Source organism: Phaethon aethereus (assembly GCF_964289735.1).
Source record: "Phaethon aethereus genome assembly, chromosome: 14".
NCBI lineage: Eukaryota > Metazoa > Chordata > Aves > Phaethontiformes > Phaethontidae > Phaethon > Phaethon aethereus.
The window spans coordinates 3,575,644-3,589,603 of record NC_138590.1 but is presented as its reverse complement, the minus strand read 5'-3'; the positions used below and the strand labels follow the sequence as shown (position 1 = coordinate 3,589,603).

Here is a 13,960-nt window from a genome sequence, read left to right as displayed (position 1 = left end):
AAACAGCTTTTCTCAGCAATAGTCTCTACCCTCACTGCCCATGAATTTCCGTAACTTTATCCAATGGAGAGATTTTCTGTTCATCACCAAAGCAGTGAGCTCTTTTCTCAGCTTTATCTATGACATGGCACAGCATATTTAATATATGTCATCCCTTTTAAAATGTTATTAATGTTGGATTCGGTATACTGATGGAACAATCTCAAATGCATGTGCTGGCTGCTGATCTCTCTTGCTTCTGTCTGGAGCAGTGGTTTTCATGTGTGAATAGTTATGGTATGCTAATCCATGCCTTGTTAATATATTTAGTATCAATTAGCATAAGCAAGGTTGTTGAATGCCATCATTTAAATGCTAGACACAGCTATTTTGCCTGTGGCAGGAAGGTATGAAAAACAATTTTAACAAATATTTATAATCAAGAAACAAGGAGCAATTGCTTTTGAATGGCTATATAACAACCCAAACACAAATACCAACGTTTTATATTTATGGTGCATCAGTTCTCTAACCAGCATGGATTTGCAAACAGAAAGGTTTGCGTATTTGCCAACATGAAAAGAAATGAAATTATAAGGAATGCTTTTCATTACTCATTTTTATTTTTATTTTTATTTGTTTTCTGCTGCCGCATAATGTATCATGTTGTAGCTTCATAACACCCATCCCATTGAGCTGATATACAAAGCAGAGATGAGTGGAAAAGCTCCTTTGGACTTGGCTGTTATGTCAAAGGGAAAACTTAAGCAACAGGTCAGGCTTAGCCCTGACACAAACATTCTGTTGCAGCTCAGTGCTGAAGGTTCTTGGGATATATACATAATTCGAGTAGGGGCTAGTTAGGTTAAACTTTTAATTCAACTTAAAGTTGCAGACAGCTCCTTCGGATGTTTTGGACTGGGAACTAACTCCATGGATATACGTTACGCAGCACTGTGGATGTGCAAACATGTAAGCAGACCTGTATGTTCACTATCTGGTACTATGAGCATCTGTGCAAGAACTCTGCTGACGAGGGCAAGCCTGCAGGTGTGTGTATGCATGTATTTTTCTATATCCAGTTTCTAGAACAATGGCTATACATGTGTTTAGGTATATCTTAAGTATTTGGCAAAGCATAGTCTAAATTTCAATTTAGGCTCTGAGTCTTTATCTTCATGTAAATGGTAGCAAGCAGAAAACTAACTAGGAGATTTAGGAGATCATTTTGTTACCCACAAATGTATATTTAGAGTGAACGTTGAAGATTCATGCCAATAAAATAGAGAAGGCGCTCCGCTTTTGTGTAACACTTGCTCGAATTTCAGCAGTTTATGAAATTGTCATTGTACCTTTCACCAAAATGTGATCTGGTAGAATTGGACCAATCTTGGTGCAACATGGGTCTCTCTCTCTCTCTCCCCTTTGTTTCTTTTTTTCTTCCCTTCCCATGTCATTAGAAATAATTCCTGGTATTGCAGGACACTGTTTTGTTTAGATTGTCAGGCCCATATCAGAAGGCTAGGAAAGGTCAGTGCATCTTGGTAGGTGTTTTATTGTAAGCGGTTAGCTGAGTCTCAGATTTATGTTCCTGGAGTGCTCTCATATCCACAGCAGAAACGAGGAATTAGTTTGTGTATTTTTTTACTGCTGTATGTTACAGCAACGAAGCCAGTGACTCCACTAAGATCAGCAGCAGTGAACCTCCATTCCCATTTTTTTCTGGTGCAGTTTGGTGGATTTGGAATTTTTTTTATCTTTCCATGTGGAAGGGCAGGAAAATCTTAGACTTTCTCGTCTAGACGCATTAAGGAGAGAAGATAATATGTATTTCAGTTTTTAAAATGGTATTGTAGTCTGAATGTCATAGGGAAAATTATAACCTCATGCATAATACTTTTCTGTGGTTGTCCAGTTAGCCTTTGCAGCTTTAACTTAAAGCTGACATCTGCCCATCTCTCTCTGCCCCCGTTCATAGACAAACTTACTTGCAATTGGTATTAACTGGCTGTGCTGGGGCGGGCAGTTGGCTCCAGGGGCTTCTGTAAACCGGGAGTGTAACGGCACAGAGAAGCAGCGGCCGGGACCGCCCTGCAGAGCCCACTCCCGGGCCAGGCATGCAGCAGTGAACCAACCTGAATCTTCTGGGTTCCTGATAGCTGGTTTATGCCAGGGCTTTTTCCACTAGATTAATGAATTTTGATGACAATCTTCATAGCTCGCAGAAGACGATTGCTGAAGATTTGTTTCATATAAGTTTGCTATTAATTTTTTTGCTGTCGTTTCTTTGGCAAGAATTAGATCTAAACCAAGGAATAAGTCTTCTGCAGAAGCCAAATGGGGGGGACCTGGAAAGAAAACAAAGGGCTGACTGGAATTTACTGATCTGTGCCTGGTAGGAAGCTATTCATCAGCTTCATGAGAAAATTACCGATGCCATAGTTATGTAGCTATTTAACGTACGCTCCGTGTTACGGCATAGGTTTGTGTAGCTTTTGTTCCACTGAGAGACATTCCCCGTTACACCCTGCTCCTCTGCAGAGATGCAAAATTTCTGGATTAGCAGCAGGGTTTTAGTGAGGAGGGGATCTGTGGGAACTTTAATTGCTCGCCTGTTGTCCAGCATAGGAGTAAAACACTGGCTCCCCTGCAGGGACACCAACGGGTCAGGCAGCAGCTGGCTAGTAGTGTGTTCGCTGCGGTAGATACTTGGTTTGCCCAACGAAGATTAGTGCCCACTCTTGGTGTACATGCAGTGTGTCTGTGGGTTGAATTGAGTCTCCCGTAACAAATAACAGAGTTTTACATAATACTTGCACTAATCTAGGTTGGTGTCCTCTGGATGCTGATAGAGCTGGGGAGAAAGGCAAAAATGATAACAGTTTTCTGCAGATGTGAAAAGCACCTGATGGACAAGAGACTAATTATGTTTGCTTTGGGAATCTTATTCTGCAAACAGAAATTTCTTCTTTTGTCCATATATACCTGCTCGGGGGGTATGCATGAGGTGTGGAAATGTTTGACAGACTCCTCTGTGTGTGTGTGAAATACGGCTTCCTGAAATGGCACGGTGTGCTGATCCTTCCTCCAGCTGAGGGTTTGGCCCTGGTAGCACAGCAGGGACGCTGCTTCCGTCAGCCCTTCTGTGGCTAACAGGAATCATTCTCCGCCAGCGTGGCTCGTTCAACTCGTGCTTTAAAGGCAATGCGTTCCAAAAAGCGTTGATGCTCAGTTCTGAAGATACCCTTGACTGGGCAAATTGAAAATAATATAGATATTGTGACCTGAATATCTGCATTTGAGTTTTGGGTCCATTTGCTTTAATTGGAGTTACTGCACACACCCGCGTGCTGCCAGCAATGGAAGTAGTGCTGCAGTTTGTCTGGGAGCTGTCTCCACCCTACCATTGGTGTATCTTGAAGTGGAATATTTTTAATTAGTTAATGACTCCAGAGAGTATGTGGATTGGTGTATTGGACAGAATTTGAAAATAACTATCACCGATGATGTGATTTGGGGAGCATTGCAGCATCAAGATGAAAGTTATTATATAATTGCAATAATAATAATTCAGCCCACCAGCTAGCACAATAGGAATGGCATATATCCCTTTTATTGGAAGCATTCTTCATCTGCTGCGACCTTAATGTGAATTCTCTCACATAAATGAAGTTAAGATGAGGTTACAGATGGAGATACTCACTGGTACTGCTGAGAGAAACACATTACAGGGACAGTGCAGTTATTCCCCAAAACAGGTGATTCTCTGCAAAATGCAGAGACCTCCAAATTTCTCAATGACTGTCTTAACACTGTGTTTTTCACATCATATCTTTGTAGTTCTACGTAGTTCTGCTATGTAATAACGTGACTGAATCTAGATAAAAACTAGGTGCTTAAGAAACACATTTTCCAAACTTTTTTTTTTTTTTTTCCAAAAGACTGCTATTTTCCTTTGGTCAAAGGAAGGTAGGATTTGGCTCCCATTATGATTTCAGGATTTCATTAATTTTGAAAACATTTACTGAAAATGTCAGTGATTTTAATTACTTGGGATCTACCTGAATTTTTTTAATCCCCCCCCGTGAAATCCATCGTAGAACAAACCTTATTTTGTCTTGTGGGTCCCATGGTAAGGTTTCAGTTAAAAGATCACACCATTATGCTACTTTCTCACTCACCCCCAATCCCACTTAATTTATGTTTACTTGTATATGTGGGCTGGAGTATGATCTTTCTGGGGCAATTTAGTCTTTGTTTTAGTTTGGTGAATGACTTTGTCTTCAGTATATTAATTGCTGGCAGTAGTCATCGCACTTGTCACAGACCTTGAGGTTTCCATAGGGACACTGTGATTCCCCACGGTTGCTTGCTTAGGTAGCAGTAAACCACTGCCCGGCTCTCGTCTGACATTTGTTCCTAAGCTTGCTTTTGCTTGGGATTGCTGTAGCTATAGTGGGGTATCGGACATAATCTGGTTTTAGTTGGGTATTCAGGGCAGCTGCCACTTCTTAACTTCAAAGTTTATGTCCAGTCTGCAGCAAAGAGTCTGTTCTATCTTGCACGGAAGTAGTGTGGTTCAGTACATGTTAACAACAAATCAAACTATTCCTAGGCAATATGCCAGACTGATGCTAATGTACAGAGGGAGACCTTTGTATCAAACCCAAACTGTTAATTTACTGCAGGCAGATTGTACAGGCGGAGCATCAGAAGATGTGCGTTTGTAGGGTGGCAAATTCAGGGAGACGTAACCCTGGCTGTTTGGAGCGCAGGATATTATGAGTTTGGGAGGTGTTGGTGCATATGTTATCTTAATGAAATTTGCCAAGCTAATCTCCACTTGAATGCATTGTTTTATACAGCTTCAAACAGCGAACATTTTAGTTGAATAATTCTCTCAGATGTTTTCCAGCAGGAAAGATTACAGCATAGAACATAAACATAAAATGATGAATCTTCATTAATAGTTGTGCTTATTTTGAAAGTTATGAAATGATACAATGAATTTGTACATCGTTTCAGTTAAAGTGTGATGCCACTAATGATTAGAAACCTTAAAATTCTGGCTTTTTTAGAGTACCTTCTAGCAGGACCTGGCCAAGGGAGCACACGTGCCTGGCATGCATTTCTAGCACATTCAGAATGAAACAGTACCAATGTACAAACAGAATATCCTCTTAGCATATTTTTCGCCCGATATGATTTAACTTGACACAAGCTGAACTTACCTAGGGGTGTCTCATGGCTGCTCTTGTTCGCTTTTACAAGACCCTATGGTGAGAAGTGAAATGTGAAACAAAAATAGCTGGTTAACTATCCATGCTAGTTACCCAGAGGTATGTGCATCTGCTCAATGACCTGAATTATACATGGTTAGTTTGGCACATTACTTTGAAGCGCACTAGAGCAAAAGGAAAGGAGAGGTCCAAGACCATCTGAATGTCTTCTCTACCCTCTTCTCCTCCCTAAAGCAAATTCACTGTCTGTGGAATGGTTTGGAGTCAATTTATCAGCCATCTATGGAAATACCGAATAATTTAAAATTGCTTTGTCTTTCTCAATGAGGTCTCTGACCATTATCACAAGACAGAAATGAAACCGCCAGTTAACCTGGACTGACATTTATTGTTCACATTCTTTATGTAGTTTTGACATATGCTCTTTAATGCTTCTGGGAACAAAACACCATCGAATTCCTGCCTGTCGCTCAGCTTGCTTAGTTTGTAAGTTCAAACAGTGACGAGCTGACGCTGGGTGTGTGAGTGAGGGACAAGTACGTGCCACACTCCGGCACTGCCTGTCCCAGCTGTTGGGAGGAATGTCCTTGTCATCACACACACGACCAGGACAGGTTTCCCCGGGATCTTTTTCTGTGTTTGTTTGCAATAAATGTCACCCTGTTACTAGCTGTACACTTCCTCTGTAATGTTCATAGATGCTGTGGATGCAACAGAAACGCTCATGTACGAAGATGATAAAAAGGTTTACTGAGCTTTGGGTTTATGCATGTACCAGATACTTGGTGTTGGCTGCTTGATGTTCCCTGTGGTGTTTTTAGCAGACAAGCGCCTATTTTGTGAATATTGCCATCGTTGCTTGTCAGTGCCGTTGCAGGGAGTGGGAGTAAATGCCTACCTGGCAGCCAGGTTCTCATATTGCCCTTACGCAGGCCAGTCTCAGTCAGGCTTTGTGGGACGTAGTGTGACACAGCATCTCTGCTCCAGCCTCCCTTCCTGCAAAGGGAAAAGGCTTTTGGGATCTTCTGTTACTGCTGGCTGCCAAAATTACCTTAAAAAGCACGCCCCTCGTTCTGTATGTGAGAAATGCCTTAACACATTACATTCATATCCATATACTGCTTTTCAAGCGGCATTTGGTGCGGTTGCCACAGTGCAGTAGCGGTGTCCTGCTTCTCAGCCTTCTCTGTGGCCTGATCATTTATTCTGGCTAATATTCCTCAAGGTTTTCTGCTTCAGACCATCTTGAAGTTTCTCATGTGTGGATTTTATAATTCTGAAAGGCAAGACTTCACTTGGCGCAATGTTCAAACAGATTTCATGGGGTAATAGATGGTTTTCATTACTGAAATGTGAGCTTTTTCATCCTCAGGCATTACTGTAATGGCATCCTGAGAACAAAAGGTTGCAGTTCTTGGTTCCTCCGTGTGCAGCCTCCTCTCGGGTGCCCTTGGCTGTGCCAGACACACTCTTCCTCTGAGCGCTCTGGCTCTGCAGCATGGTTTCAGGACTGAGGTTTGTCCTTCTTCCCCTCCCAGATAGATGCTGTTATGAAATTCTTCCAGTTTTTCTGTTTCCCTGTCATTAAACCCCACCTTTTACCGACAGTTTCCTTGCTAAAGGCTCATGTTTTGGGGAGCAGTGCAGCCTTTTCCTATTCCCGCTTCCTGGCCTCTGCTCAGCTCCGTCCCTTCACCAGATGGATTCACATCACTGTCATTCGCCACCTTCCTTTTTCTTTTGGCACACCAATGCCACCAGTCTCTTCTGGGCGTCTCCTTGCTGCCACTGTTACAGGGTTCAGCACCGTGTCCTGCTGCCCGTCTGTCAGCATTTGCTCGCTCCCGCTGGCAGCAGTGTGCCAGGAGGACCCCGCTTGGTGCTCCCACAGAATCCCTCCTCTCCTGCTCTCGGTCCTTTCTCCATGCCATCCTTCGGGCGAGTGCTTTGCCCAGGTTTTGTGCGTCTCATATACTTTCAAGTTTTTATCTGGAAACAGTCTCCCCTTGTTCACAGAACAAATACTCCAACCAAAGATATAAACCAGTATCTACCTCGTGTTTTGTTGAAGTTGTCACTACAAATGTGAAATATTCCCTTCCTGAGCTCTCAGCTATCTGTTTTTGAGTGTGACATGCTTAGGGCAAACATTAGGTCTGCTCTGTGGAATTCTGCCCAGTTTTATTACTATAACGAAGAAGAACCAGCAGACAATAATGCAGTTTTATTTTCAGCTCTCGCTACGCTGCCTCATACAGGCCAAACAATACCTTGTTCTTTTTTCTTTTTGCCTTTAAGTATGCAAACGTGTATGTCCATGCGTAGCTATGTGCAGCTGCAGTGGTGATCTGTTTTGGTATTTGTAAGAAGAAAGGCCAGAGCAGGGATATCTGATCTTGATTTCAGGAGACTGATGCTTGACTGCTTGCTCTGAACAATAGGATGGAAAATGCCAGCTCCATTCTCTGCAGTCCTCCTCGGGATGTTAGAGGAGGAGCATCCCTTATTGCTCAGACCTCAACACCTGTTTTTTTTGTTCCCTGTTTGGTGGCATTAAATGACATTGCATTTATTTTGTTTGGGTTTGCATAGCTATATTTGCTGTAGACTGGAAAGCAAGTGGCTTTCCAACACTTCAATATTGTCACTGCCTTATTTACATTAAAATCTTTAAGCTTTAAGCCTCATCTCTTTCATCAGATTTCTCAGCATTATTATTTGCTGGCTTTCATGTCATGAAAAATATATTTCCATCAAAATGGAAGGGAGGACCTCTAGCTTTTGAGATCTGGCAAAGCTAGTTAGCATGAGAATTTGCTTTGGGCCTGTAGAGGTGCAGTAATGAATCTTTTAATAGCTTCTGTTCTGCTACCTAGTCCTTACAGAGAGCAAAAGATGTCTTTGAAAACATCTCCAAAACATCTCCATTTATTATAATGGCTTGTGAGTGGAGGGGAAAAAAAAATTACACTCTTGTGTGTTGTTGCTTTTTGGGAAGAAATATTTCCAAAAACTAGGTGCTCGAAAAAAAATACCTAAGTGCTGAATTCTGACTTCATTAAAATCTGGAGTAGGAAGACCTGATATGTCCTTATATTGATAAAAAGGTAACTGATGACCCACAAAAACCCTCAACACTTTCTACAGGTGTAGACCGGCAAAAAACTGCCTCATCTTGGTCTCTTTGTGATCAAGCAGGTTTCCAGTAGCAGAGCAGTTTCACAGAATCATAGAATAGTTTGGGTTGGGAGGAACCTTTAAAGGTCATCTCGTCCAACGCCCCTGCAATGAGATTGTCTCATGCTGCTTTAGTTGATCCCTGCAGCTCTTTGCTGGGGCTGTGTGTGCTTGTTTGCTAGGTGGATTTTTCTTAGCTGTCTGCCTTCCTGCTTTGAACTGGGACAATTTTAAGAAGTTCATCTGTATCTGTAGTACAGAAACATGCCTTAAATGTATTAGTTAGTGTAACTGAAACCGTAGCAGTCTAATCAAAGAGTTATTTTTGTTTTTAATAATAACAGAGAAAGAAAGAAAAGGAAAACTATTACTACTACTGCTAGAGAAATGGTGCCCTTGCCTTTCTCCTGCTCCTCAAGTCCTGTGGGCTGTGTCGGGGGGCTGCACCATGGAGGCTTGTTGGCATCTCAAGCCCTATGCACATGGTTGTGATGGTGATGATTTTGTTGTCTTCAGGATCCAGCTGGAGCTATTTTTATTCATTTCCTACCGTGCTTTCGCACCTTGGTCTTCCTTAGTTGGTCTGTGACTGTGTGGAGTGCTGCTGCCTGGAGCCTCAGCACTGAGGTGACCTGAAAGATGAGTCCGTCGTGACGCTGGGGGAATGTCTGTGCTGCTCCGGGTAGATGGCGGGGTAGATGTGCCCTCTGCAACTCCTCACCCAGGCAGGCAGTGACTCTGGCAATCGGCAGGTCACGGCTCCTGCCAGGACTTCTGCGGAGCCTTGGGCTTAGAGTCAGGCAAAGTGCTTGGCAGAGGCTGTTCTGGCACAGACGGCTGAGGACAGCAACTAGTTAAAAATTTGCTAAGCAACAGAAACTCTCATTTCATTCTCTTAGAAAAGGAGCGTTTTCCTTCTTGCTTTTGATTTTTATTTTTTCCCCCCTGGATAACCAAGTCTCAGTGTCTCATGATCTGCTTTAAAACTCGGAGAGCTGGAAGAGAGGGCAAGAGCCTGTGTTCAGCTCTCATGGTGCATAGGCAGCTTCTGCAAGGGGGCTGCCATATCAGTGCCTGTGCAATCGATGCAAAATTCATGTCTGCTGCTCACCCCACCAGCTGCCATCCCTCATGGAGGAATCCATGGCCAGAGTATCGCAGGAACAACTGCATTTGTGCTGCTGGGGGGACACAGCTTGTCGCCATGGCTGGCAGCGGTTTGTGCCGGAGCACTGAGCGGTAATTGGGCCGGTGTCGGTGGGTCCCACTTACGAACATCTGACCAGGCTGCAGTTGAGTGGACACAGCTGAAAGCAGGAGCCCTGGCGTTTCTGTGTCAGTGCTCATGTGGCATCGTCCCAGCTCCCAGGCTGCTATTTGTACGCTCTCGGTTGCTTGTCGAAAGGACTTGGTTTACTTCGTCCTCAAGAAAAACAGTAGCTGCTCAGGTGAAAAGAAAATCACCTCTGCCTTAAAATGAAGCTGTTCTTGTTGGGTAAGTGTAAAATGCTCCCCTGAAACAAGTGTTAGTTACTGGAATATGAAAAATGAAATTCCTTTAGTCTTAAGAGCATAGAAAGAAACTCTGGCCAATGTTGCCGAAGTCTCATTCTTAAAATACCCAGAAGAGAAAAGGAATTGGTTACTTCCAGCTCTATTTAAGCTTTTTAAAGTAGCACCGACCTGGAACCACTCAAAGCTGCTAGATACAGAGCGAATGACAAGGGCTTGCTATAAACAGGCAGTTTTCAGGTTTCATTTGTGTTCCTATTATGCAAACGTTCATTGCTGTACTTTGGGAGACAAAAAAAAATCTGAATGAATTTCACCAACGCCCTAAGTTTTAAAATCTGGATATGTCTGAGGCATTCCCTCGCTAGTCCTACAGATCGATGTTGCCAGCTTTGCCTTGTCGGAGACGATGGCTGATAAACCAGAGACTGCGTCCCTGGAAACCGTGCTTATGGGAGGGTGTTTTTTCCTGGCAGCAGTCCACGTTTCTGCATGGTGAAAAAAAAAATCAACCTCCCCCTCTACTTTCCTGTATATACCCACAAAAATACCAGAAATGGTGGTTCAGGATAGATATAACACAACTGTGGTCTGGCTCCATTTTGCATCAGTTTTTGTCTTCAGTGGGAAGGGGACCTGATCCTATGTCAGGGAGCAGAGCTTTACCAGTCCCTGTGATCTTGCTCCCAGGAGATTTCCATCACATATCCATATCAGCTAGCAGGTGATATGGCTCCCTAATTGAAGACGCTGTATTTGCATTTATTAAAAATAATGAACTACTTATTCTGACCAAACCTTCTGGTTTCATGCAACAAAGCAGCACCTATATCACTGCCAGTGTCTGTCTCTTTTGCTCTGATGTTTCAAAGTCTCACAGATGCTTATTAAAGGCAATAGTATAGAGTTAAGAGGTGGAAAGTAATCAGGAAGATGGTCAGTGAATAGTATTAGGTCATGGTTTTGTTAGTTAGTAGACAGAATTTATTATGATACAGTGTATAGCAATGGTAAAAGGATGGAGTGGGGTTTAATTGCTGGCAGACAATGATGATGGATTAGTGGTGACCCGCAGGGACACGTCCGCCCTGCTGATCTAGCTTGGGAGATCAGCACCCAGCATTAAGTGCTTGGCTGAGTATGTACACAGGCTTCTGCTGGGGCAGAGGCATACCCCAATGGCCGCTTTGCGTGCGTCGCTGTGTCCATGCGTGCCTAGTGTGTGTCTGCCCATCGCCTGCCTGAAGCACTCGCCCTTTCCCATGGGGTACTCTCCCCTCCTCTCAGTGACTGCTGGGGCGGTCATGCAACTCACCCGCTGGGTGAACTTTTTGTGGGAAAGTGGATGGATTTAGGCATGGCACAGGCATCCTGAAGCAGTGCATACCTTCAGCTGTGCAAGCAAATGCTTGAGAACTGTGTGTAAAGCATGCCGTGAGAGAGCCCGGTGAAGTGCAGCCAGGGTTTCTCATGGCACTGGGAAGTACGCAGTGGCTGGGCTCTGGAGCACTGCAAATCGATACTGGGGTCTGCAGTCAGGTTCGGTGCAGTATGGTATTTCCTTTGATCCTCTGATAACAGCTTTTACTTGGGTTGCTGGCTTAGGTACCCACACAGATAGAACTGTGCATTTCACCATCGCAGCCAGAGCTCAGTCTTCATCTTAACGTCTAAAGGAAATGCTCTGAAAAATACTCGGCTCCTCAGATATGGGTGACCATCAGCACTTGTTAAGTCTCAAGTATTATCTTTTAGGTTGATCAATTTGGATTGTCATCTTAGGGGAAAGAGAATTCCTGCCTGCTGTGGCAAATACCCTAATTCATTAGTGTTTACCATGATTCTGTTCCTCTGAGGTCTTGATTTTTGGCTGTGAGAGAAAGCAGCTGCTTTTGAACTGGTGATGTGGGATTCTGTGCTTGTCTGCTCAGGCACAGACATGGTCCCTCCTCTTGTCCCCATTCTTGTATGCTCGAGTCATGCGAACAAAGATGCATGTAACCATTTATCTCCATGATTTCATAGGAGTCTGTCGATACTGGTTTCCAGGCAAGACAAATCTTCTTTTTCTTTGAAGTTTCAAAGATGACTGAATATTCACATTTGCCCTCCGCCTTCATATACCATGCTGTTTCAAGTAAACAACCGTGCAGCATCGGGGGTGCAATTTTATCTTCCAAAATTGCTTTTTGCTAGGGTATCTCACCATATAGGCAGCCTAATCTGTTGCTCCCAGGCCGAGCTTGCTGGGGTCCAGCTGATGTCAGGAGGAATCTCGATTTCTATGTGCTTTTTGCTGAAAGGAGGTTGTAGTGAGGTGAGGGTTGGTCTCTTGCCCAAGTAACAAGCAATAGGACAAGAGGAAATGGCCTCAAGTTGTGTCAGGGGAGGTTTAGATGGGGTGTTAGGAAAAAATTCTTTGCCAAAAGGGCTGTGAAGCACTGCAACAGGCTGCCAGGGAAGTAGTTGAGTTGCCATCCGTGGAGGTATTTAAAAGACATGTAGATGTGGTGCTTAGGGACATGGTTTAGTGGTGGATTGGGCAGTGTTAGGTGTAAGGTGGGACTCGATGATCTTAAAGGTCTTTTCCAACCTAAATGATTCTGTGATAATCCCTGTAGTTCTTTGCAACCTTTTACCTTGGAGCTCTTAGGTGTGTAACACTGGTTTTCCCAGTGCATGAGTCAACTGACGTGTGGTTTTGCGAGTGGATGGTGTGACAGGAGCTGTGGCTCATTGACTTTTGCTAGCGACAACTTTGCCTAGATTGAGGAGGTTTCCATTCTTGACGTCTTGGAGACATCACGCCTGGGAGCAGAGGACAGGGGAGCACAGCATCCCACTGGCAGCTTGTTGCTTTTGGTGGTAGGATGCTTTTAGCTGTCTTGATGCCATTAGAGGAGTCCAGGGATGGCGCTGAGGCCTCCCGCTGCGGGGAGGCAGGACCACCGCAGCTCTCGCCTGCTGGCGAAGGCCTGATCCAGGGGTGACGGCTCTGCTGCAGGAGCACAGCTCCTGCCCCAAGTCCCGGGGGGGCTCTGTCATGGCAGCCATGGCCAGTAAGGGTAGTGATGTATCACTGAGGTGGCAAAGGGTCTGCAAACCCAGGCTGCCAAACAGGAGCCCCAGCATCTCTCTTTGCTCCCTGTTTGCATGAGAAATAACATATCCAGGCATGTCCTCACCTGCTGGTTTCTCATCTTGGCAACTGTGGCTTGAAGCAGCTGCTGTTACATGAGGGCACATCTGCCATGGCCTCTGGTCACCCTCCAGCTTGTTGTGTGCACAAATACCAAGAGTAGGGATTTTCCACATGCACACTGTAGCCTATCTAATATTTTAATGTGTAAACACAAATAAAATATTCATAAAATAAATATAAATATTTAAATGAGAAAGCTTAAGAATCTCATACAGCTTTTTAGTGCCTTGTGGAGATCACCTTAGCCTGAGGGACACCCATCTGGATCCGGGTGGCTGGAGAAGCCTGTCAGCCCAAGGGCTGTGGGACCACAGCCGTGGCCAGCCTGGGGGAGGAATTTGGGGAGGGCCAGGGGGTGTTGCAGAAGCCGGGACAGGCTCCCCCCGGTGACGACAACAGCAGCACTGTGTGCCCCAAGTCTCGGGCACTTTGCACCTGCCTGCAAACCGATGTGTTTCAGTTCAGGACTTTGGTATCTAAACAGGACCTTCAGACATTCCTCAGAAAAAGTTCGATTGCTGTGTTTTAAGTTGTAAAAAATAAAAGATTTTGTGTAATGCCTTTTGCAACTAGCAACTAATTGAAAGCTCTTTGTTGGTGTACACTAGGGATGCAAAAACACCTGTGCATGCAAAGACAGCATTGCTGGCAGTGTGTGAGCAGAAGGTATCGCAGGGCTTTACCTCCAGGGACACGGATGCTCTGTGGCTTCTGATCCAGGGGGCTCTGGGATCTGCCTTTGAGGAACTCTTTACTGCAAAGTTAGAGGAAAGCTGGGGAAACCTGTTGAGACAAAGTGCTTTGGTCTCTGGTGTAGGAATGAATTTCTTCAGACAAATACAGTATTTGC

At 44.3% G+C, this 13,960-nt stretch overlaps 1 protein-coding gene across 1 annotated transcript in view; it reads left to right on the top strand.

Moving 5' to 3' along the window:
- Positions 1-13,960, top strand: part of KCNIP1 (potassium voltage-gated channel interacting protein 1) — a gene marked incomplete at both ends in the record, with an annotated part of 437,431 nt that overhangs the window by 149,142 nt on the left and 274,329 nt on the right. The window lies entirely within an intron of this gene.